The sequence below is a fragment of the Pinus tabuliformis genome, chromosome 6, assembly GCF_031772625.1.
Source record: "Pinus tabuliformis cultivar Carrire ecotype Pingquan chromosome 6, CPIR1, whole genome shotgun sequence".
NCBI lineage: Eukaryota > Viridiplantae > Streptophyta > Pinopsida > Pinales > Pinaceae > Pinus > Pinus tabuliformis.
In genome coordinates, this window is record NC_142292.1 from 730,765,362 (window position 1) to 730,774,343 (window position 8,982).

The 8,982-nt window shown below is 37.7% G+C and overlaps 1 long non-coding RNA gene across 1 annotated transcript; it reads left to right on the plus strand.

Moving 5' to 3' along the window:
* The first annotated feature begins 251 nt into the window (after window positions 1-251).
* On the plus strand, window positions 252-1,382 carry LOC149260789 (uncharacterized). Its single transcript, XR_016248342.1, has 2 exons — window positions 252-353; window positions 955-1,382. It is a non-coding gene; the product is annotated as an uncharacterized LOC149260789 (long non-coding RNA).
* Window positions 1,383-8,982: the final 7,600 nt, after the last annotated feature.

Here is an 8,982-nt window from a genome sequence, read left to right on the forward strand (position 1 = left end):
TTCGATTATTCGATTAGGAATACGCTCTGTGGAAAGGTTGCAATTCATGTAACTCCACCGCCAAAATCATTTCGATTACCATTCCCTCTTCGTGGAGACATCACGCTCTTTTCATGGTTATATTAATCTCGTAATGCCTGCCTTACACTCGTGTCTTTGTGCATGCCCTGCACCCGTGTCGTTGTATTAGGACGTCGGCCGACTGCATCTCATTAAATACGCTGCTACCCTCCTTCGTCACCTTGCATTGTGATTGTGACTCCGGGGATTTTCGGTTTTTCTTTACAATCTGCGAGCAGCAGGGTTTAAACTGTGTACAGAGGCCGCCTATGCATGTGTTTACTTTATTGACAGTGAGTTATGCCGTTCTTTATTTATGTCGCCGAATCTTTCATTATTTATGTCGCCGAATCTTTCAATTCTGTTACTGATTTTAGCATTGTATTTTACTATTTTATAATCCTCGATCGCTATTGATTGTCGGTCTTGTTTCTTCTGATTTTTGATAAATAGTGTCATATTAACGAGTTCTTCATTAAAAAAATATCTTACCACACTTATATTCCCAAGATTTTACAGACTATGGTATATCGTTCTAGGTTCAACACTGACTGAAATTCTAGGTAGAGGTTCTGTGTGTGCATTGTGTCTGAAAGTTGAGCCTCGGAGGTCGTGACTATAGATGTTGCTCTTGGCCTGTTACAAGATTCATCTCTTTCGTTTGTCACGGGGTTTCGGGTATTTTAATGAATTTTTTGCTAGTCTTTTAGGCATTTCCTCGCAAGGAATTGAACTGTAACTCGGGCTTGTTTGTGTATTGTGATGGTTCTGATTCGTGCTGGGTTTTTTCCTTATCTTTTTTCAAATTATGTCTGGCATGTGATGGTGATGCTCTATCGATAATGGCCGCGATTGACTACGTTTTCTTTATGTTAATTATATTTCAATTTGCAGATTTTTGTTAAGACTGTTGGATCGACATTCCTGTGGTGAAGGGTTGGAAGATATGTTCCAGTTTCTGAATCATTGACAGCAGTTTTGCTAGCAAATGCCTCAATCCGACGAACCTGATCTTTCTAGCCTGTATATTGCATTCTGTGGAAGAAAGGTTCCACTTTGGCGAAAAGATCTGGCAAAGATGTTCTATTTCCATCCGTCAGGTGGAACTATTGACTTGAAATTTTCGAGGTTGTGGATTTTCGGAAACTATTACAATGGAGTTGTTATTACATTGGAGTTGTTTTTAGTGTGATTTTTTGGACTTTGTCCGGACTTTCTGGTTCGGCGACTGGAAAAATTGAGGTATCGGAGGTATCCGACTTTCTGGTTCCGCGACTGGAAAAATTGAGGTAGGTGAAATCCTGATTTACAAATCTGGCCTACTGCATTGGAGTGCGACTGGATCCTACTGTATTGGAGTGCGACTTTCCGATTCGACGGAATTGATTTATAGGTGAAATCTTGATTATAAATCCCTCTCGAATCGGATTAGCCGTAGTCTATCTTGGCCACAAATTTGCCTCTGAAATTGGAAATCCTGGAAAGTTTGTATTTGCAGGCATATTGTTGGGGGAGGGTATTTTGTCTTTGCTGCTTCTTTCCTCGTTGAGAACTCCTTTTACATTAATACCCTCCTCCTCCTATCAATTTTGATAGCACTGTTATCCACCCTGTCAATTTTGATAGCACAGTTATCTACTTTGCAGGTGGTTTTGTGGGCGCTGGACCTTTTCTGTTTGTATTTAATTACTGTAATGGCGACAAATCCACAAATCGATGGGGGGTGGTATTTTGTGTTTGCTGCTTCTTTCCTCTTTGGAGTTGGTTGGGAAATGTTGAGATGTCTGGTGGAGAGTTGGTTGGGAAATGTTGAGATGTCTGGTGGAACAGAAGTTCTCCATTCCTTTGCTTTCATGGTAAATGATGGTATATGTTCCCCGTCCTCTTACCACATATGCTTTTGAAAGTATTCACCATCAACTTCTGGAATCCAGCCCAGTGGACCTTTTCTGCCGTCTCAACGAATTACTTACATGTAAAGCTTTGGAATTACTTACATGTAAAGCTTTGGAAGAATGTGAAAAACTGCTGTCAATTTTCATCTATGATGCCTTGTCAATTTTCATCTATGATGCCTAGTTCCGCAAGATGTTTGATGCTCTACGTACGCAAGATGTATGGTATAGTTTTTATTAAATACATTATCCTTTATTGTGGGCTACTGTGGTGAAAGTGCCTTTTTCAGTTAACTTTTTTTCAATGTGCTTACCGCCCTTTCAATTACTCCCGTCACATTTACCATTAGGATGGTTAATGAGATTTATTTATTGTTAATAGAATTCATTAATTTAATTTGTCTGCGAAATAAATAAAATGGCTTTGCAACTTAAATGCTCATTGTCATATGGTGTTGTATATGTTTACCTAGATATTGCAATTAGAATAATTTTGATAATTCATACCACGTGTCATCATTAATCATTCCTCTTACAATTAATCATTCCTCTTACAATTAGAATAATTTTGATAATTCATACCACGTGTCATCATTAATCATTCCTCTTACAATTAGAATAATTTTGATAATTCATACCACGTGTCATCATTAATCATTCCTCTTAGCACATAGTCAAGACATATCTAATTTTGATAATTCATACCACGTGTCATCATTAATCATTCCTCTTAGCACATAGTCAAGACATAAATGTGGAACTATATAGTCTTAACACCGATCTCACATAATCGTGAAGTATATTCACATTTCATATAATGGCATAAAAGGTGCCCTAATTTCGTTATGTAAATAAGGTCTCAAAATTTATTTTCTTAGACTTATTTTTTTGACTTCATTGAAACTTGGAATAAATACCGCTCGTTTCTAGATTTCATTAAAACGGTAGAATAAATACTACCATGGCTTTTGGTTCCGAGCTTTTAAATTTTATTGGATTTCATTAAAATGTAGAATAAATATTACCATGGCTTTCTGTTCCTTTAGAGCTTTTAAGTTTTATTGTTAGATTTCATTAAAACGTAGAATAAATATTACCATTGCTTTCGGTTCCTTCAGAGCTTTTAAGTTTTATTCTAATTCAACTTTAGATTGAAAAATTATGGTTATTTAAAGTTTGGCCCATAGAGCTTTTAAATTTTATTGTGAGCTTTTAAATTTCAATAAAATTGATTGATCTAAAATTTCAACCCAATTCAACTTTCAACTTTAGATTGATCTAAATTATGGTTATTTAATGGCCAATAAGATCTGGCCACCATGTAAACAAGATAAGATATTGTGGAGCCATGGCAGCAGAGGCAGCTAGCTCAACAGGCCTTCACAACTCTGTACCACCACTTATTTTTATACTTCTTTACGTTTCTGGCATCATATCTGGCCATGTAAACAAGATAAGATATTGTGGAGCCATGGCAGCAGAGGCAGCTAGCTCAACAGGCCTTCACAACTCTCTACCACCACTTATTTTTATACTTCTTTACGTTTCTGGCATCATACCTCATCGAACACTACAACTGGATTTTATTCTCTATATAACATAATGAGATTATAGATTTTATTCTCTATATAACATAATGAGATTTTCTATTTAATAAACAAGTTGCCCCAATTAGCGTCCTGTAAACAAGATATTGGCAACTTTAAATTGATCTAAAATTTCAATTTAAATTTTACATTGCCAAAATTTCAGATTGAAACTTTATCTAAAATTTCAATCTAATTCAACTTTAGATTAAGGTTAATATAGTTATTTAATATTCTTAAAATAAGATACCGAGATTAATATAGTTATTTAATCTTCTTAAAATATACCGAGGTTAATATAGTTATTTAATATTCTTAAAATAAGATACCGAGATTAATATAGTTATTTAATCTTCTTAAAATATACCGAGGTTAATATAGTTATTTAATCTTCTTAAAATAAGATAATTACTTTTGAAATTATTCCTGAAATTACTCCGAGGAGTTGGCCTCATTTCGCTATACATAGCGAGCCTCATTTCGCTATACATAGCGAGTCACTAGTTGAGTGCGCCATTTCGCTGTACATAGCGAGTCACTAGTTGAGTGATTGAGCCTCATTTCGCTATACATAGCGAGTCACTAGTTGAGTGATTGAGTATTTAAGTCAATTCAACTTAACTAAGTGATTGAGTCTATGAGTGATTGAGTCCATTCAAGTTAAGTGATTGAGTTCATTCAAGTCAACTCGAGTCACTAGTGGAGTGATTGAGTATTTAAGTCAATTAGTGGAGTGATTGAGTATTTAAGTCAATTCAACTTAGAGTGATTGAGTCCATTCAAGTCAAGTCAAGTCAATTTAATTGAGTGATTGAGTCCATTCAAGTTAAGTGATTGAGTTCATTCAAGTCAACTCGAGTCACTAGTTGAGTAATTGAGTATTTAAGTCAATTCAACTTAACTAAGTGATTGAGTCCATTCAAGTCAAGTCAATTTAATTGAGTGATTGAGTCCATTCAAGTTAAGTGATTGAGTTCATTCAAGTCAACTCGAGTCACTAGTTGAGTGATTGAGTATTTAAGTCAATTCACCAACTCGAGTCACTAGTTGAGTGATTGAGTATTTAAGTCAATTCAACTTAACTAAGTGATTGAGTCCATTCAAGTCAAGTCAATTTGATTGAGTCCATTCAAGTCAAGTCAATTTAATTGAGTGATTGAGTCCATTCAAGTTAAGTGATTGAGTTCATTCAAGTCAACTCAATTCAAGTCAATTTGATTGAGTCCATTCAAGTCAAGTCAATTTAATTGAGTGATTGAGTCCATTCAAGTTAAGTGATTGAGTTCATTCAAGTCAACTCAATTTAAGGATGGTTGAGTGATTGAGTATTTAAGTCAATTCAAATTAACTAAGTCAATTTAACTGAGTGATTGTTGAGTGATTGAGTATTTAAGTCAATTCAACTTAACTAACTAAGTGATTGAGTCCATTCAAGTCAAGTCAATTTCACTGAGTGATTGAGTCAAGTTAAGTGATTGAGTCCATTCAATCACTCAAGTTAAGTGATTGAGTCCATTCAAGTCAAGTCAATTTAACTGAGTGATTGAGTCCATTGAAGTTAAGTGATTGAGTCCATTCAAGTTGAGTGATTGAGTCCATTGAAGTTAAGTGATTGAGTCCATTCAAGTTGAGTGATAGGGTGTGGCTGCGGTTAATTATGGTGATAACGTTTGAGTATTGAGTCAATTCAATTTAACTGAGTGATTGAATCCATTCAAGTTAGTTAATTGATTTGAGTGATTGAATCCATTCAAGTTAGTTAATTGATTTGAGTGATTGAATCAATTCAATTTAGTTAATTGAGTGTTGAGTCAATTCAATATTCAATTTAGTTAATTGAGTGTTGAGTCAATTCAATATTCAATTTAGTTAATTGAGTATTCAATTTAGTTAATTGAGTGTTGAGTCAATTCAATTTCACTGAGTCAAGTCAATTTAACTAAGTGATTGAGTCTATTCAAGTTACTTGATTGAGTCCATTCAAATTTAACTAAGTGATTGAGTCTATTCAAGTTACTTGATTGAGTCCATTCAAGTTAAGTGATAGGGTGTGGTTGCGATTAATTATGGTGATGGCGTTTGAGTATTGAGTCAATTCAATTTAACTAAGTGATTGAATCCATTCGAGTTAGTTAATTGATCTAAGTGATTGAATCCATTCAAGTTAGTTAATTGAGTGTTGAGTCAATTCAATTTAGTTAATTGAGTGTTGAGTCAATTCAATTTAGTTAATTGAGTGTTGAGTCAATTCAATATTCAATTTAGTTAATTGAGTGTTGAGTCCATTCAAGTTAAGTGATAGGGTGTGGTTGCGGTTAATTATGGTGATGGCGTTTGAGTATTGAGTCAATTCAATTTAACTGAGTGATTGAATCCATTCGAGTTAGTTAATTGATCTGAGTGATTGAATCCATTCAAGTTAGTTAATTGAGTGTTGAGTCAATTCAATTTAGTTAATTGAGTGTTGAGTCAGTTCAATATTCAATTTAGTTAATTGAGTGTTGAGTCAATTCAATTTCACGAATCCATTAATTGAGTGTTGAGTCAATTCAGTTTCACGAATCCATTCAAGTTAGTTAATTGAGTGTTGACTCAATTCAATTTAACTGAGTGATTGAATCCATTCAAGTTAAGTGATAGACAACTTATGGTGTGTGGTTTCTGGTGTGTGGTTGTATGTCAAGATATTTTAGGTAAGTGGCTAGTTAGAAAAAGATTAAGCATCATGATGTTTTGTGTGATCAATAGAAGAACATATTTTATGTGTAAATTCATGTTTTGTCTTCTCTGCCTTTACAACAAATTGGTATCAGAGTGAGATTATTACAAAAGAGATTATTGCTAAAGAGGGAGACAGATTAACAATGGTTATATGAAAATACAAATATATTTTTTTATTACACAGAAAGAGGGAGACAGATTAACAACGATCTATGTAAAAAGAAAAATATAGTTTTTTACGTGGTGTTTGAGCATTAACGCATCCTGCAAGTTATCTACAGGGCATTATAAAGCATTCAGGCTCAACAGAGAGCAACGTTAACAATAAAAAAATTCAGGCTCGAGAGAGAGCGTTGTTAACAATAAAGAATTTGCGCACTTTTTCATGTACGCAGATCGCCGGTAACTGCAGAGTGTTACCAAACTAACGTGACACTTTGCTTTCGCGAGGGACGTTTGAACGCAATCGAATTAATCAGAAGAACCCGTTAGTGTGTGCAATGTGTTAACAATAAAAAAAAATGTCTTGAGAGAGAGCTACATTAACAATAAAAATTGGTATCAGAGTGAGGCTACACAGAGAGTGAGGTTACACAGAGCGAGGGAGACGAGTGAGGCTACACAGAGAGTGAGGTTACACAGAGCGAGGGAGATGGATTAACAGCGATTTGTGTGAAAAGAGAAATATATTTTTTCCCTTGGTGTTCGATCATTAACGCATTTTGCAAGTTATCTACAGTGCTTTATAAAGCTCAAGAGAGCGACGTTAACAATAAAAAATTTAGGCTCGAGAGAGAGCGGCGTTAACAATAAAAAAATTGCGCACTTTTGCATGTACGCAGATTGACGGTAAGTGCAGCGTTACCAGAGTAACGTGACACTTAACAATAAAAAAAATTGCGCACTTTTGCATGTACGCGGATCGACAGTAACTGCAGTGTTACCAGACTAACGCGACACTTCGCTTTGTGAGGGATGTTTCCATGCATCTGAATTAATCAAAAGAACGAGGGTAGTTGCAGTGTTACCAGATTAATGCGGCACTTTGCTTTGTGAGGGGTGTAACCCGTAGGTGTCGGTAAACGTTACAAACCAGTAACTAGGATCCCCAGGGTAGAAATTACGGATTCTATAGAGGGATGTTTACATGCAACCCGCAGGTGTTGGTAAACGTTACAAACCAGTAACTAGGATCCCCAGTGTAAGGTCCTCGGGTGTGCGACGCGTTTGGGCGCCGGGAAGACCGGGCGCGGGCGCGGGTATGCGACGAGCCAGAGCGCACGACGGGCACGCGCGGGCGAATGGCGAGCTGGCGCACACGACAGGCGTGCGAGGGTGAACGGCGAGTTGGAGCACACGATGGCCGCGCGTGGGTGAACAGGCGAGCTAAGGCACACGACGGGCGCGCGCGGGTGGACAAGCGAGTTGGAGCACACGTGGGTAGAGTGACAGACTTGCGATGAAAAAAAGTTACAAATGAAGAGCGATGGAGAGTTTATACCCCATGGAGCATGGGGCAAGACATTTGGAGGCCGACCCATGATGGAGGGCGGGCCGACATGTTTTGCAAGCACTTGAGGGTGTGTAAACGATGGTTGGGTGGTCGGCTAGGCAGCCCCACCCACATGTTACGAAGTCTATATAAACAATGCGTTTGGGAGGCATTTGACAAGCACACTCAACAACAACTTCACACAAGAAGTGCACAGATCTAGTGTGTAGAAAGGCAAGGAGAAGAGCGCATAGCTCGTGCGCTTAAGACTTGGTTAGTGCACGGAGGTAGCTCGCACTTGGAGTTGGGTGAAGGCGTTGGGCAAGGTGTGCCCGTGGGTCGGTTGAGGCATGCATGACGATCGTGCAAGTGCCCGTTTGTGCCAAGTCTTGGCGTGGGTGTCTTGGTGGCTCAGGTGAGTGCCTGCCCATCATGCAAGGTGTGCACGAAGGTGAACAGAGGTTTGCCTTGATTGTAAAATTGGCTAAGTATGAAACTTGGATTTCCAAGTATACTTGTAAAAGCTTGTAAACATTGAAGATTGATTAATACATATATTTTGGGCAGACTCATTGTTCAAGGAGTTTCCCCTCTCTTTATACTATGCAATTGTGTTCTTGTTATAATCCATGTTGATAATGAATGAGTATGGGTGTTCATTGGTATAAAGGATAAACATAATAATACTTGGTTGTGAAACACAAACTAAGTAGGAGAAAGTGAATTAGGCGTAGTCCACGAACATAAGTATTGGTGAAAAGAAAGTGTTCGGTGGTGCCGCACCTCGCTAAGAGCGGTTGGAAGACTACCGCCGGCTTGGGTGCATGACAGGTGGTATCAGAGCAACTGATTCGGGCATTGAAGGTTGAAGCTGCTACACAACTTCACCGAAGTGAAGTTGGTATCAAAGCTCGGTTGGAACTTGTGAGCAAGGTTGCTCGTGACGAAGTGACAGTGAAAAGGGTACTTGTAGGTGAAGGAAACCGTTTCACACAAGTGGAACAATGGTTGGTTCAGGTTGTAGGCATCTTGGTAAAACTGTTGGATGGTCGAAACTAGATTGCAAAAGAGGAAGAAGCTGTTAGAGATGGCAGCTGAATCTCAGGCTGGGTCTAGTCATGTGCAGGATGCCACTATCACTCTTATGGAAAAGGTGTTGTTAAGGATGGAGGTTATGGAGACTTCCTGGGATAAGAAGATGGACTTGTTCGCTAAGGAGCAAGAGGCC